We start from the raw sequence: 13,629 nt of genomic DNA, 5'->3' as shown, positions 1-13,629 counted from the left end.
TGGGTCCCCCTTCAAGAGAAAGGCGAGGAAGGAACGAAATAAGCAAGCTGGGGGATGAATCAATAGAAGCAACAGTGCCCTGCCTGGCTTGAAAGGCAGCGTGACGACTCCATTCCCCTGCGTTATAGAGATGTCTTCAGCAGGGGTCCCCAGCATTGCCTCTCTGAGACCAGTTTGCCCTGTTACTTACTGGTCTGCCCCTGCCTCCGGTGACCAAGGGAAGCCTGCCTGGCTGAACTCGGGCAGCCGAGCCTGTCCCTGGCCACTCTCGGCACTGCTGCCCCCAAACAGGCCTGGGGGTGAAGCCGGTGTCCTGAGACGCCCAAGGAGATGGCCGGGCGCCCGTCGCCGGCACCGTGCCTGGTGCCAGGACATCGGGACTCACAACATCCGCTTCCTTTGGCCCGGGGAAGGAGGGCAGGGCGACTGTGGCTGAGCACAGCAGGCAGGGAGAGCCCCCCGTCCCCCACCCCCGTTCCCACCCCTCTCCTGCCAACCGCCCACCCCTGGCTGATCCTTCCCCGGCTGCTCTCCAAGAAAACCTTCCTGGAAAGGGGCTCTTTCAGGACAGCCTCCATCTGCCGGCGGCCGGCCCCCAATACCTTCTCTTGGAATTACCGGATTTTTTTGGGGGGGGGGGGTTCCGGAGGTTGCTTTGGGCCCCTTTCGGGCATGTCGCCCCCTCCCTCCCGAGGGGGGCGGATGGGGGGCAGACCATAAGGGGGGAGGTCCCTGTTCTCCCCCCCTCCCCCCGTGTTGTCTGCAGGGGGTCCCCTCGGCCGGGCGCGGCCGGCGTCTGGTCGCCAGGGGGCGCTGCGCGGCGCTCCTTGGGCGCATAAGAGGCCGTCTCCGGAGGCGGCGGCGGCGCAGCGAGGCAGGCCGGCGGCGGCGCGTGTGGATGGAGGCGGCCGCCCTCGCCGGCTGGAGCGCAGGCACACGTGCGCGGGGCACAGGCGGGCTTCTGCAGTGGCGGCTGCGGGATCGCCGCTGCGGCGAGCGGAGCGAAGATGTGAGCGGCTGCCCGGGCGTGCTGCGGGGGGAGGACGAGGCGGCCACTGGCAAGGCGGAGGGAGGGCCCCGATCCCGCGCCAGGTAAGCGCCCTTCCCCGCCGATCCCGCGCTTGCGGATGGAGCAAGAGGCAGGGGCTGGCGGGGGAATGGCCGGAGGGGGGGGGGCAGATCCCCCCTCCTTTCCTCCGTCCCTCCCTCCCCCCAGCAACTTTGAGAAAGTCACCTTGGGTGCCCAGACAGGTGCCCGCCGGGGGGCTGGGGGTGGCCGGCCGGGAGAGCCTGCACCTGGCGGCACGGCGGGCTTCCTCCTCGGGAAGCGGGCTGGAGCCTCCAGCAGGTGCGCAGCCCTCCCAGCAGGGGAGGGGGGTTGCATGGGGGGAGGGCTCGGGGGATGTAGGTCGCGTCCTCTGCTCGGGGAAGGGCGAGCGGGTCTGCGGGGATCACCCGCCGCGGGCGCGTTAATGCACGGCCATGGAGGCGCTCTCCCGCGCCTAATCCGCTTTGCCCTGCAAAGGCAGCCCGAAAGCAGCAGGCGGAAAGCGAAGGGAGGGCGGGGAGGCAGGGAAGACCCCCTTCTCCCTTCCCCGAAGAGCCGAGCCAGCCGTTGCTGAGAAGGACAAATGGGGAGGGTAGCTTGCAGATCCCGCCGAGATCCCACCCGCCTCTATTTGCTTGAGCGCCCCAGAGATCTCCCAGCAACAGATTACTCCCCGCCCCCCCAATCTCCAGTTGCAGGCAGACAATGGCTCCCCCCCCCCCCGCCACCACCACACACACACACACACACACACGTGCGCATCCCCACGCACTCATGTACGGGGGAGAGCCCAGCGGCACCTGCAAGTGTAACCAAATGTGTTGCAGGGGAGGTGCTGGAGAAGGCGTCCCTCGTCCTTCTGTCTTGGAGGGGGAGTGATTTCAGGTGCCGAACGGCATCGGCAGGCGAACGACAACCAGCAGGTGAATGACAACCGGCAGGTGGGATGGGATGTGGAGTGACAGGCAGAGAAGGAGTAGGCGGGGAGGAATTCAGTCAGTGCTGGTAAGGAGACAGGCAAACCCAGGTCTTGATTGAGTCCTGGAGGAGGCATGGTTTTGAGCTTTGTTATTTGCTTTGGCAGTCCAGCTTTGGAATTCCTTTAGGAGAGCAGGGCTGCTCTTTGGTCACAACCTGGGAGGTGAAAATGTTCTAGCAGTAGCCAAAGAAGTGAGGGGTGACTCAGGAGTGCCTTGCCTCAATTTTTTGTTAGTCTTTGAGGTGCTGCTGGACGCTTGCTCTTTTCTGCTGCTATGGACAGACGGACAAGCAGGGCTTCCCACCTTGATCTCTCTCACACACCCATGTGTAGCGTAGGGTTTTGTGGCTGATGTGATATGAGGACTCCTGCTGACCTGTGGCCTCCTTACCGAGAGCATGAGGAGTCTCTTGTGGCTCAGATGGAGGGAGCGAAGCCGGGTTCGACCCACCTGTCCTTAAGCACCCATTGGCAAACCCTGCAACTTCCCACTCTATGTTTCTAACCTGTGGCTAGGAAGGGAGGATCTACCTTGCAGGGCTGTTGTGAGGAATCTTGCATGGAGGAGATGGATTGATCTAGTGGGGTTGCAGAGCTTTGCTCTCTGATGGAGAATGAAGCCACTTGGGGTGTGTGCTGTTTTAGGAAATACGACAATATAAAATGATACCAATAGACCAGTCCTGGCGATGTGATTAGATGTGTCCAAGCCTAGGTCACGGAGGGAAGATCTACCACTGGCTACTAGCCAGAGTGAAACTTTTCAATTTAGAAAAGAGACAATTAAAAGGGGAAGGGGAAACATGACAGAGGTTGATAAAAGGATGCCTGGGGTAGAGAACGTACCTTCCGTGTCCCACAAGATGAGCATTTGAGGGCCTCCGATAAATCTGATAGGCAGCAGGTACAAAACAGACAAAAGGAAGTTCAGCCATGTTCAGCCTGGTGAAAAGGAGGTTGAGAGGGGACATGATAGCCCTCTTTAAGTATTTGAAAGGTTGTCACTTGGAGGAGGGCAGGATGCTGTTTCTGTTGGCTGCAGAGGAGAGGACACGCAGTAATGGGTTTAAACTACAAGTACAATGATATAGGCTAGGTATCAGGAAAAAAATTTCACAGTCAGAGTAGTTCAGCAGTGGAATAGGCTGCCTAAGGAGGTGGTGAGCTCCCCCTCACTGGCAGTCTTCAAGCAAAGGTTGGATACACACTTTTCTTGGATGCTTTAGGATGCTTTGGGCTGATCCTGCGTTGAGCAGGGGGTTGGACTAGATGGCCTGTATGGACCCTTCCAACTCTATGGTTCTATGATTCTAAGTTGCAGGGTAGATAATGGAGCAGATTTTAAAGGGGGCAAACTGCAAGCATCTGAAGGAAAATGTGTTGATCTGGAGTAGTTGGCACGGATCAAGACATCCTGTTAGATAGGTTTCCTTCTTCGACTGACTTTCTGGATCGTGGAAATTCAGTGGATGTTGTTTACCTGGATTTCATTAAGGCCTTTGACAAGGCTCCCCATGATGTTTCGATGGGTAAGCTGGAGGACTGCAGGCTGGATTTTCAGATGGTTAGGTGGATACGGAACTGGCTAGAAAGCTACACCCAAAGAGTGGCTGCTAATAATATTTCATCAGAGTGGAGGGAGGTGACCCGTGGCGTGCCGCAGGGCTTGGAATTTGGTCCAGTCCAGTGCTTTTCAACATTTTCATCAATGGTCTGGACAAGGGTGTGGAGGGACTCTTCATTATGTTTGCAGATGGCACCAAATTGCGAGGAGCAGCGAACACCCCAGAAGACAGATAGCCTCCAGTGAGATCTGAACATGGTGGAAAAGTGGGCAAATGAGAACAAGATGCAATTCCGTAGTGAGAAGTACAGATTCTACCTCTGGGTCACAAGCGTGAGAAGCATGCATGCATGCATGCTTTTGGGAAGCCATGTGTGTGAACGAAATCTTGGGCTACTGTAGACTGGAAGCCAAATATGAGCAGACTCTGTGATGCAGTGGTAAGAAAGGTGAATGCAGTCTTGGACTGTATCAACAGAGGCATTACAGCAAAATCGCAAGATGTCGTAGTCCCGCTGTATACCACACTGGTCAGACCGCACCTGGAGTCCCGTGTGCAGTTCTGGAGGCTTCACTTCAAAAAGGATGTGGACAAAATGGAGAGGGTGCAGAGGAGGGTGATGAGGATAATCCGGGGACGAAGCCCTAGGAGGAAAGGCTGAGGGACTTGGGGATGTTTACCTAAAGAGGAGGTTGAGAGGGAACGGGATTGCTGTCTTTGAGTATTTGAAAGGTTGTCGCTTAGAGGAGGACAGGGAAATGGTTCTTGCTGCAGCAGACTGGACCTGCAGTAATGGGTTTAAACTACGTGTACAATGGTACTGGCTAGATAATGGGGGTGGAGGGTGAAATTCACAGAGTAGTTCAGCCATGGAATGGGCTGCCTAAGGAGGTGGGGAGCCTCCCCCTCATTGGTGGTCTTCAAGCAGCGGCTGGACAGATCCTTCTCCTGGATGCTGGAGGCTGATCCTTCACTGAGCAGGGGGTGGGACTAGATGGCCCCTTCCAACTCCAGGGTTCTATGGAATAATACTTTACAGAGGAAGTGTTTAAAATGTGGACTTGACTGCCAGAGGATGTCCTGATGGCCACAGGAATGGACAGCCAAGATCTGCCAAGATGGGGCATGGCTGGGTTATCTGAACCAGGGGCTTGATTGATAGAGGCCAATACTATTTACCTGTGCTTCTCACATTTTGACCCAGGCACTGATTTAGGAAATACCACACCCTGCTTTCTGATAACCGATCAGGACTCAAGGCCAGGCCTGTTTAACGAATGGGCTCCCCCCTGCCAAAACCGCTCCCGGGAGTAACACTGCAGCAGCCCCTTCGGAAAAACTGGCATGGCGGTTAAAGTGCAGCGGACTCTAATCTGGTGGACCGGGTGGGATTTTGCACTGCTCCATGTGCAGCCAACTGGGTGACCTTGGGCTAGTCACAGTCCTGCTAGAGCTGTTCTCACAGAGCGGTTTTCTGAGAGCTCTCTCTGCCTCATCTACCTCACAGGGTGCTTGTTGTGGGGAGAGGATGGGAACGGTGTTTGTAAGCCACCTTGGGACTCCTTTAGGTAGTGAAAAGTGGGGAATAAAGAACAGCTCTCTTCCTCTTCCTCCTCTTCCTCCTCCCAGCCTGGCTGTTCTGCTGGCTTCGGGCCTTTGGAAAGGTGGATTTGGCCTTTGATAAGATGGGCACATCCCCTTCTTTAGCACTGTCAGGCCACAAGTCCTCCATCTGTTCACGGGCATGCACAAACGCATATCTAATCTGACTTTTTAAAGCAGCAGTCAGAGGAGATGGACAAACACGCCTCCCCCCCAGATCCCAATTTTGCCGGCATTTTGCAGGCCTGTCAATTAATGCTGGGTGTCATCGTGAAGGGTGGCAGCTCCTAATCCGGAGAGCTGGGTTTGAGTCACTCCTCTTCCACATGCAGCCAACTGGGTGCCCTTGGGCCAGTCACAGCCCTGATGGTGCTGTTCTCACAGAGCGGTCTCTCTCCGAGGTCTCTCAGCCCCACATACTTCACAGGACGTCTGTTGTGGGGAGAGGAAGGGAAGGCGATTGTAAGCCACTTTGAGACTTCTTCGGGCAGTGGAAAATGGGGTGTAAAAAACCAGCTCTTCTTCTTCAGCAGTACTATGGACTTGACCCCCCCCCCACAAGAGAAAACCACTAGGAATTGTTCAGAAAGGTGTGATCCCTCTGTAGCTTGATATTTGGAGAGGGGGACAGTTTTGTTTCCAGTGCTGTTTGTTGTTTATTAAGCACTGCACAGGTTTCTAGGCAGCGTCGCAGAGGCAGGTCCCTGACCGACTAGTTTACCTTTGAGCAGATCCAATCCATTAAGGGGGAAACGAAGGGGGAGAAAATAAGCAATGGGGGGAAAAAAATCAAAATCCAGCTCTTACATAACGGTTATGTCGTGACCAGGTAGAACGGCCGGTTTGCTTTTGAGAGAAGGGGTGGTTGGGAGGCAAAAGGCCTGGGAATCTTAGAATCATAGAATCATAGAGTTGGAAGGGGCCATATAGGCCATCTAGTCCAACCCCCTGCTCAACGCAGGATCAGCCCTAACCATCCTAAAGCAATCTTCCCCACAGCAGACCAGGGTCCTTCCTCTGATGCCCGCCTGAACTGACCCAGGAAGGGAGGAGCCCAATGGAAGTGTGTCCATTTCATCTAACTGTCTCTCAGAATGCAAATGAGAGGGAGGTTCTTTTCTGCTGCCTGGCAATAGTTTAATGCTGAAAACCCAAGCAGGCTCTCACCAACAGGAAGCCGTACAGTGGATGTGATCTGTACGGGTTGGAGGGCTGGAAATGCCGATGGAAACAGAGCCCGGAGCCTACATTAAGGGTGATTAGATGGGGGGTCAGTCCCTTTCGGTCTCTGAGCAACGGGCCCAGAAAATATGGGAAGAGAGACTTCTCTGGAGTTGTAACTGAAGCCACCAGGGGAAGCATCCGGAGCCATGGACACACTAAATGGGGTGGGGTGGCTAATTGCCTAGAGGCAAGGACTAATCTCCAAGGAGATCCAGATAGGCTGGAAAATTGAGCCACAGCCAACAAAATGAATTTTAATAGGAGGAAGTGTAAAGTGTTATATTTGGGTAATAACAGTGTGGTACTTAATGTGAAAGGGATGTAGAAGTGCTGGTTTGCAGTAAGTTGAATATGAGCCAGCAGTGTGATACGGTAGCTAAGAAGGTGAACGTGATACTAGGCTGCATGGCTAGGCATAGAATCTAGATCAGGGGTAGTCAACCTGTTGGCAGGGGCTCATGGGGCAGGGGCTCATGGGAATTGTAGTTCATGAACATCTGGAGGACCACAGGTTGACTACCCCTGATCTAGAGCAAGTTATTAGCCCACTCTATTCCCCATTGGCTAGGCCTCATTTGGGATATGGTGTCCAGTCCTGGGCATCCCAGTTCAAGTTCCACCAGGTCCGTGGTTCAGGCCGGGGCGAAGAGGACATCTGTGGCCCCCCAAAGGAGGAGCATTGGGGGAAGTTATTCCACCATATTCTAACAATGGTGGCCAGCAGTTCCCCTGGTTTCCCAGCGGTTGTAAGTGGGGAGTGCGTTTGCCGCCATGTTCTTGTTTGTTTTGTATTGTGGATTGCTGTGGCTTTAGTGGGGTATTTAGAGAATTGTATTTTTAGTATTTTATGTTGTAACCCACAACGAGCCGGCTTTGCCAAGAGTTGCAGGTAATAAACACCACCACCACCACCACCACCACCACCAATAATAATAATAATAATAATAATGATGATGTTGACAAGCTGGAACGTGTCCAGAGAAGGGTGACCAGGATGGTGGAGGGGTTGGAATCTGTCCCTTATGAGGAGAGGTTGAGAGAGGTGCAGCTTGGAGAAGAAGAGGGTCAGGGTTGATGTTTATTTTTATTTATTTGGAGATTTGTATACCGCTCTTCTTGGGCATGTCGTCTGTGGGTGATTGATGCCGTCTAAAACCTCAGTGGAACCAATAAAATTATCAGACATAAAATTTAAGAACAAGAGCTGAGTTTAATTACGTCAAAAGGGAGACCCGTTGAAGAGGGGTCAGCTTGTTTATGGCAGCTTTGGAGGCAAGGGCTAGGAGCCACGGGCAAGGAGGTTCCACTTAAATATCAGAAAGACTTTTCTGATTGGAAGGGCTGTTCGTAGAAGGAATATGCTGCCTCGTGGTGGAGTCTACTTCCTTGGAAGTTTTTAGGAGGCAGGTGCATGAGCACCTGTCAGGAGTCTGTGCTTTGGAAGGTAGGGGACCGGATCTAATAGCCCTTTGTAGTCTCTTCCAGCTCTGTGGGATTCTGATGCTGAATAAGGCTGATTTTCCCCAGCCCTCATTGCCTTTCAGGGGCATCTGTAGCCATTCTAGCAGCTCCCATAAAAGACCACTTCCCCTGTAGCCCCTCACGATTCTTGCTGCTGGAGATCGCACGGATTCACCCAAGGACCTTCTGCCCACCAAGCAGGTCCCCTGAGCTGCTTCCGAGGCAGTGGGATGCCTGTAAAAACGAAGACCCCATAAAACGGCCCTCCATTTTGTGTCGGTTCCTCTCCTACCCGTAGTCCTGCTGGACTCCTTCAGGTTTGTAGGTCTGGCGTCTCAATGCTTGGAGCCTTCAGAATGGCAAACTGGGAGCTCAAAAGCTCAGGCAATCCTGTGTCTGAATTCGGATCGTCTTCATGAAAGGGGCCTCCTGGTTTTTGTTTTTGATTTGGGGCACGTTGCATGAATGAGTATGGCTGTTTTGGGGTTCCATTTGGAAATGGACCCTTTCCTTTTAAAGGGGAGGGAAGGCTGCATAGCATAGCGCCCTTTCTCCAGGTTTCAGAAGCTAAGCAGGGTCTGTACTTGGAAGGGAGACCACCAAGGACGGCTCCGCGGTGGAAGGCTTAACCCCCTCTGCTTCTCCCTTGCCTTGGGAGCCTCTTGCTGGGGTCACCAGAACTGCCAGCCCACGCTGGCAGTTTAATCTGGAGAAGCAGGTTTGATTCCCCACTCTTCCTCCACACGGCAACCAGCTGGGGGGGGGGACCTTGGGCTGGTTGCAGTTCTCTCAGAGCTCTCTCAGCCCCACCTGCCTCTCAGGGTGTTAGTTGTGGGGAGGGGAAGGGAAGGCGAGTGTAAGCTGCTTTGAGACTCCTTTGGGCAGTGAAAAATACCGACTCTTTTTAGCCCTTCTCTCTCTCAACTACCTGTCCCTCCTCCAGTACTTGGATGAGAGATCATTAGGTAGAGGCATGCAATGGCAAACCACAATTTCTCATCTCTTGCCCTGAAAACCCCATGGTCTTGGGAAGGGGTAGTCAAACTGCGGCCCTCCAGATGCCGATGGACTACAATTCCCAGAAGCCCCTGCCAGCATTTGCTGGCAGGGGCTTCTGGGAATTGTAGTCCATCAACATCTGGAGGGGCGCAGTTTGACTACCCCTGGTCTTGGGCTAGCCTGCAGTCACTTGTGATTTTAGGGACCAGAATTAATGATGGATCTTATTTCTACGGAAAAACTTGTTCCCAGCCGCCCGAGAGCACATGAATTATCCTTCCCTCCTCCCATTTCCCCCCACAACAGCCCTGTGAGGTAGTTTCAGTAGAGAAGCAGTGACAGAACCCAAAGCCCACCATGAGCTTGAATGGCCGATGAAGCTTAGATTCTACGGCTTGAATTCCTGTGTCGCTAGCCTGAAGCAGGAGAGTTGGATTTTATACCCTTACTCGAAGGACTCCCAAAGTGGCTTACGGTTCTCATCCTTGCAACAGACATCCGGAGAGGTCGGTAGGGCGGAGAGAGCTCTAAAAGAACTGCTCTTTGTGAACAGGGCTGTAACTAACCCAAGGTGGCTGCATGTGTAGGAGAAGGGAATCAAACCTGGATTGCCAGATTAAAGGCTGCCACTCTTAACCACGACACCATGCTGCACAATAAGCACCAGGTTCATTTGGCTGCATCCTTTGGTGCAGTTCGATGCACCTTGACTCAGAAGTAGGTCCAATGGGGCTTCGTCCAAAGCAAATAGGCCCCGGATCTCCGCCTTGCTCCCCAAACAGGAAATGTGGTTTCTTACGCTTGTCTGAATTCCATATCTCACACCCCAAAAGCTGAGCTTTAAATTTGGAGAAGGCAGGGCAGTTATGGGTCCCTCGTGTTGTGTTTGAAAACCTCCTTCCCCAAAATATAACAGTGTGGTGTAACTGCGGTAGCTTAAAGGGTGCCTTGGGAAGTCCCAGCTGAACTATCTGAAGTGTCCTGACCTCTCTTGCTGGTGGCCTTAAAGGGCAAGCTGGTTGCTCAGCTGTAATAAGAGGATAGCAATGCCAGCTGTAAGCCAGGAGAACTGAGATGTAAATCCCTCTGGTTGCTTAACACGTGCAAAATATTAGCATTCTTACTTGTTACACCAGCAGGAAACAGGCAAAACTTGGATGGCACGTTTTTCCCTTCCTTTGTCTGTTACAATGAGCGACAGGGCACCCAAATTCCGGTTTGCTTGCGGAGTCGCTCTGTGTATGTTCAGAGGCAGGATCAGTCATGTTTACTCCAACACTGTAAGGTTTCAGGCCGAGGTCTTTCACATCACCTATGACCCGGCCTGAACTCCAGAAGCCCTCCCCGTGTTGAGCCCCCCCTAGAACCAAGACTACAGAGCATCCCTGCCCCAGACATAAAAGAGAAGCCATGTTGGACCAGGCCAACGGCCCATCCAGGCCAACACTCGGTGTCACCCAGTGGCCAAAACCCAGGGGCCATAAGGAGGTCGCCCAGCAGGACCAGGACCCCAGAAGCCCTCCCACTGTGCCCCCCAAGAACTCAGAGCATCTCTGCCGTGGAGAGAGTGTCCCACCTCTCCCTTGTGGCTAAGAGCCACTCCTGGGCCTCTGCTCCGGATATTGATCAGGTCCCTTCTTGAAACCATACGTGCTTCCTCAGACAGGGAATCCCACCAGCCAAGGATCAGTTAGGAGGTGATCTGGCCCTGGCTGGAGGGCCAAGGCTACCCCCGAGCTCCTCTGTTTGCCTCTTCCCTTGTAAACATCGCTCATCGGTGAGCCGAGAGCTGACAGCCGGTCCCACCAGCCCGCCAGGGGAAGGAGCTCTGCTCCGGAGCTGCTGCCAGTCAGAGCGTGCAACATTACCCGTTCAGGAGAAGGAAGCTGGAGGGGTGATGCACCACTGCACACGGAGTTCAGTTTATTCCTGGGCCTGGCAACCAGGAGCCCCAGGGTCTCCCTCGCCTTGTTGACCTGTCTCTGTCCCCTTTGAAGTGCACACACCTGCCGGCAGCCGCACCCCCACCTGTGCTGAGTTCAGCCTGGGAGTTATCCCTAGATGAGTGGGGCCACGCATTGCATGCCAGGCGGGGGGGGGGGGGCTGGAGGAGCGGAGAGAGAGAGTGTGTGTGTGTGGGGGCTCCAAAGGGCTGGGCGCCCCCCTTCTGGCCGGGCGCAAGGCGAGGCTGCCTCCGAGCGCGGAGAGCGCATCCTGCGCTCCACGGGGAGGCGGGCGGGCGGAGGAGGCGCCCTCCCTCGCAGCGCCTGTCTCCAGCCGCCGGCGGAAAGGCACCGCGGCGAGGAGGGGAGCCGGCCGGCGCGGCCAGCGAAGGCGTCCTGCAGCCCGGCTGGAGCGGAGGAGCTGCCCGCCGTCTCGCTCGGCCGGACCTGCTGGAGAGCGCCCGGCAAGGGGGCGAGGTAGGCGGCTGGTGCGGGCGCTGGGCGAGCGTGGGTGGGTGGGTGCGCTTGGGGAGGGGGCTGTCTGCAAGCCCCCGGGAGCTGGTGCCTGGAAGGGGCCGAGGGGAAGGCTGGGGGGGGGGCCGCAGCGTGTGGGGGGGGGGGCGGTCCGGATGCCGGCCGTTGCGGGGTCGTCTGGCGAGAGGCCGCTGCGGGGAGGCAACGCGGCTTCTCCGGGGGTCAGAAGTTGCCCTGGCCGGAGGGTGGTGGTAGTGGTGGTAGGGGGGGTGTATGTGGGGAGGGGGGCTCAGGAGTTGGCTGTGCAGCGCGGCAGCGGCTGCGGATTCTGGGGAGGTGGAGAGCCGGTTCGAGTCCCGATTCCCCCCCCCACGAGGGGATCTCCCCCCATAGAAACGTGGCGCTGGATTGGAGGGGCTCCCCAGTCCGATCCACCAGGGCTGTTCGGGGAGGGGGGGGGGGCGGATCCAGTCGCCTGCCACCGTAGAGTGCATTCCGCTGGACCTTCTCGCCGCGATCCGCAGATCGTTCCCCCGGTGACCTTGGGCAAAGCGCGGCCCCTCTCCTCTCCTCTCCGGCTCTCCCGTCCTGGGGGGGGGGGGTCTTTCCCGCACCCTGCAGTCGCGATGCCCAAGGGGGGGGGGAGAAACCTTTGCAATGTGATTTATGGACAACCCCCCCCCCCGCCGCCCAGGTCTAGAGGGTTGGCAGTGTTGTCCTTTTATTCAATGCAAGCCCCCTCCTTCCCCTCCGCCGGTTTGTTCTGGTCTCCCGTCCCCCCTCCCGGCCGCCCTTTGTCCCCGGCCCTTCCTCGGCTGCCAGCGAGCGACTCCTCAGCCGTTCAGCACCACGGACAGCTCATAAGAGCCGAGATGGGAAAAGCCGGCGTCCAGCCGCTCCGGGCAAACTAGCTACAATAGCGGCCCGGGAGGAGCATTGGACCGCTCACTTCCTCAGATGTAGCAAGGAGGCAAGCCCATCGGTCCTTATACCACAAGGTTGATGGACGTCCCTCCTGGACGTCTGACTGTGGTGGAGATGGCTCCAGATATGTAGCAGCGTGAGTCCGTCGGTCCGTAGCAGGAGAAAAGAGCCAGAGTCGAACAGCGCCTGAAGGACTAACCCTGTTTGTTGCAGGGCAGGAGCTTCTGTGAGTCCCTGAAGAAGCCAGCCGTGACTCACAAAAGCACCTGCTCTGCCATCAATTTTGCTAGCCTTTCATGCGCTCTTGGGACTCCTGCTCTCGGCTCCTGCTACAGAGAGACTAACACAGCTACCTATCTTAATCTAGCACCGATAACGGGAGTGCAGTTGGGTTTCCGGAATGTGGGCGGAGGGAACGGTGGGGTCCTTTCGGTGTGGGATAAGGAATGTGGAAAGATGGAGGGATTTTCATTCTTCCTGGAAGAGATCAGCTCGTGACACGTCTTCTCCCTGGGCAGCACCCTTTGCTCGCCAGCAAGAAGCGTGCACCAATCTCAGGCACAACTTGGGGCAGTTTGGCTGTTCCTTGACTGCTTTCACCGCCAGGTTGGTTCACAAAATCCTGCCTTTTGCCTTTCACCTTGGAGAGTCGTGGCTCAGCGTGGCAGAGCCTCTGCTTGCCGCGTGGAAAGTCCCAAGTTCAATCCCCGCATCTCCAGTTAGAGGCTCCAGAAGTGGGCGATGGGAAAGAACTTGACCTGCAAACCCCAGAGCTGCTGCCTTCAATGGACCAGCCATCACCTTCTGCATAAGGCAGTATCGAGTGTTCAATGGATCCAGACCACATAGGCAACTCCCACTGTTCTTCCCTTCCTGTTGCACACCTGAATACACATGAAGGTGAATCAGACCACCGGTCCATCTAAGTCAGTGTTTTCTGCTCAAACTGGCAGCTGCTCTCCGGGATCTCAAGCGGATGACTTTCACGTCACCTACCGCCTGGTCCTTTCGATTGGAGATGTCGGGGATTGAACCTGGAACCTTCCTCATGCAAAGCAGAGGCTGTATCCTTCTCACAGATCCCCTTGATGTCGTTTCTAGGAACAGCCGCTCCTTGAAATCGGTGAATTTCAGCAGGAGGTGAAGGCAGGGAAATTCCATTCTGTCACTGAAGAATCTGGGCTGGATTTGACCCCCTGCCCCTCGTTCCGTTAGGATAATCTTGGATTAGATCCAGCTGTAAGCCTAGAACTCCTCCCTAGAGGTGTTTGTGTGTGGTTGTGCATGAAATAATCTCTGTTTTGTGTACTCCAGAGGGAGGGGAAAGGAAGGTGTATCTCACCTGCGTTGAGTGTTCTTCCCTGTTTATTTCACTGCAGTCTCAACGTGGTGCTAAAGAGTGGTAAACAG

General features: G+C 55.4%; 1 protein-coding gene across 5 annotated transcripts in view; it reads left to right on the top strand.

The window, feature by feature from the left end:
• The first annotated feature begins 781 nt into the window (after nucleotides 1-781).
• The window catches only part of GRM5 (glutamate metabotropic receptor 5), a 287,732-nt gene continuing 274,884 nt past the window's right edge, over nucleotides 782-13,629 (top strand). For 3 of the 5 annotated variants that reach the window (XR_013231702.1, XM_077341416.1, XM_077341419.1), the window contains exon 1: nucleotides 782-1,092. The gene's annotated coding sequence lies outside the window, so the exon portion shown is untranslated. Of the gene's footprint in view, nucleotides 1,093-11,148; nucleotides 11,299-13,629 lie in introns of those variants that run through there. The other 2 variants (XM_077341418.1, XM_077341417.1) reach the window with 2 other exon arrangements.

The sequence above is a fragment of the Paroedura picta genome, chromosome 6 (assembly GCF_049243985.1).
Source record: "Paroedura picta isolate Pp20150507F chromosome 6, Ppicta_v3.0, whole genome shotgun sequence".
Lineage (NCBI taxonomy): Eukaryota > Metazoa > Chordata > Lepidosauria > Squamata > Gekkonidae > Paroedura > Paroedura picta.
The sequence above is the reverse complement of the archived record's forward strand: the minus strand, read 5'-3'. Positions and strand labels throughout refer to the sequence as shown.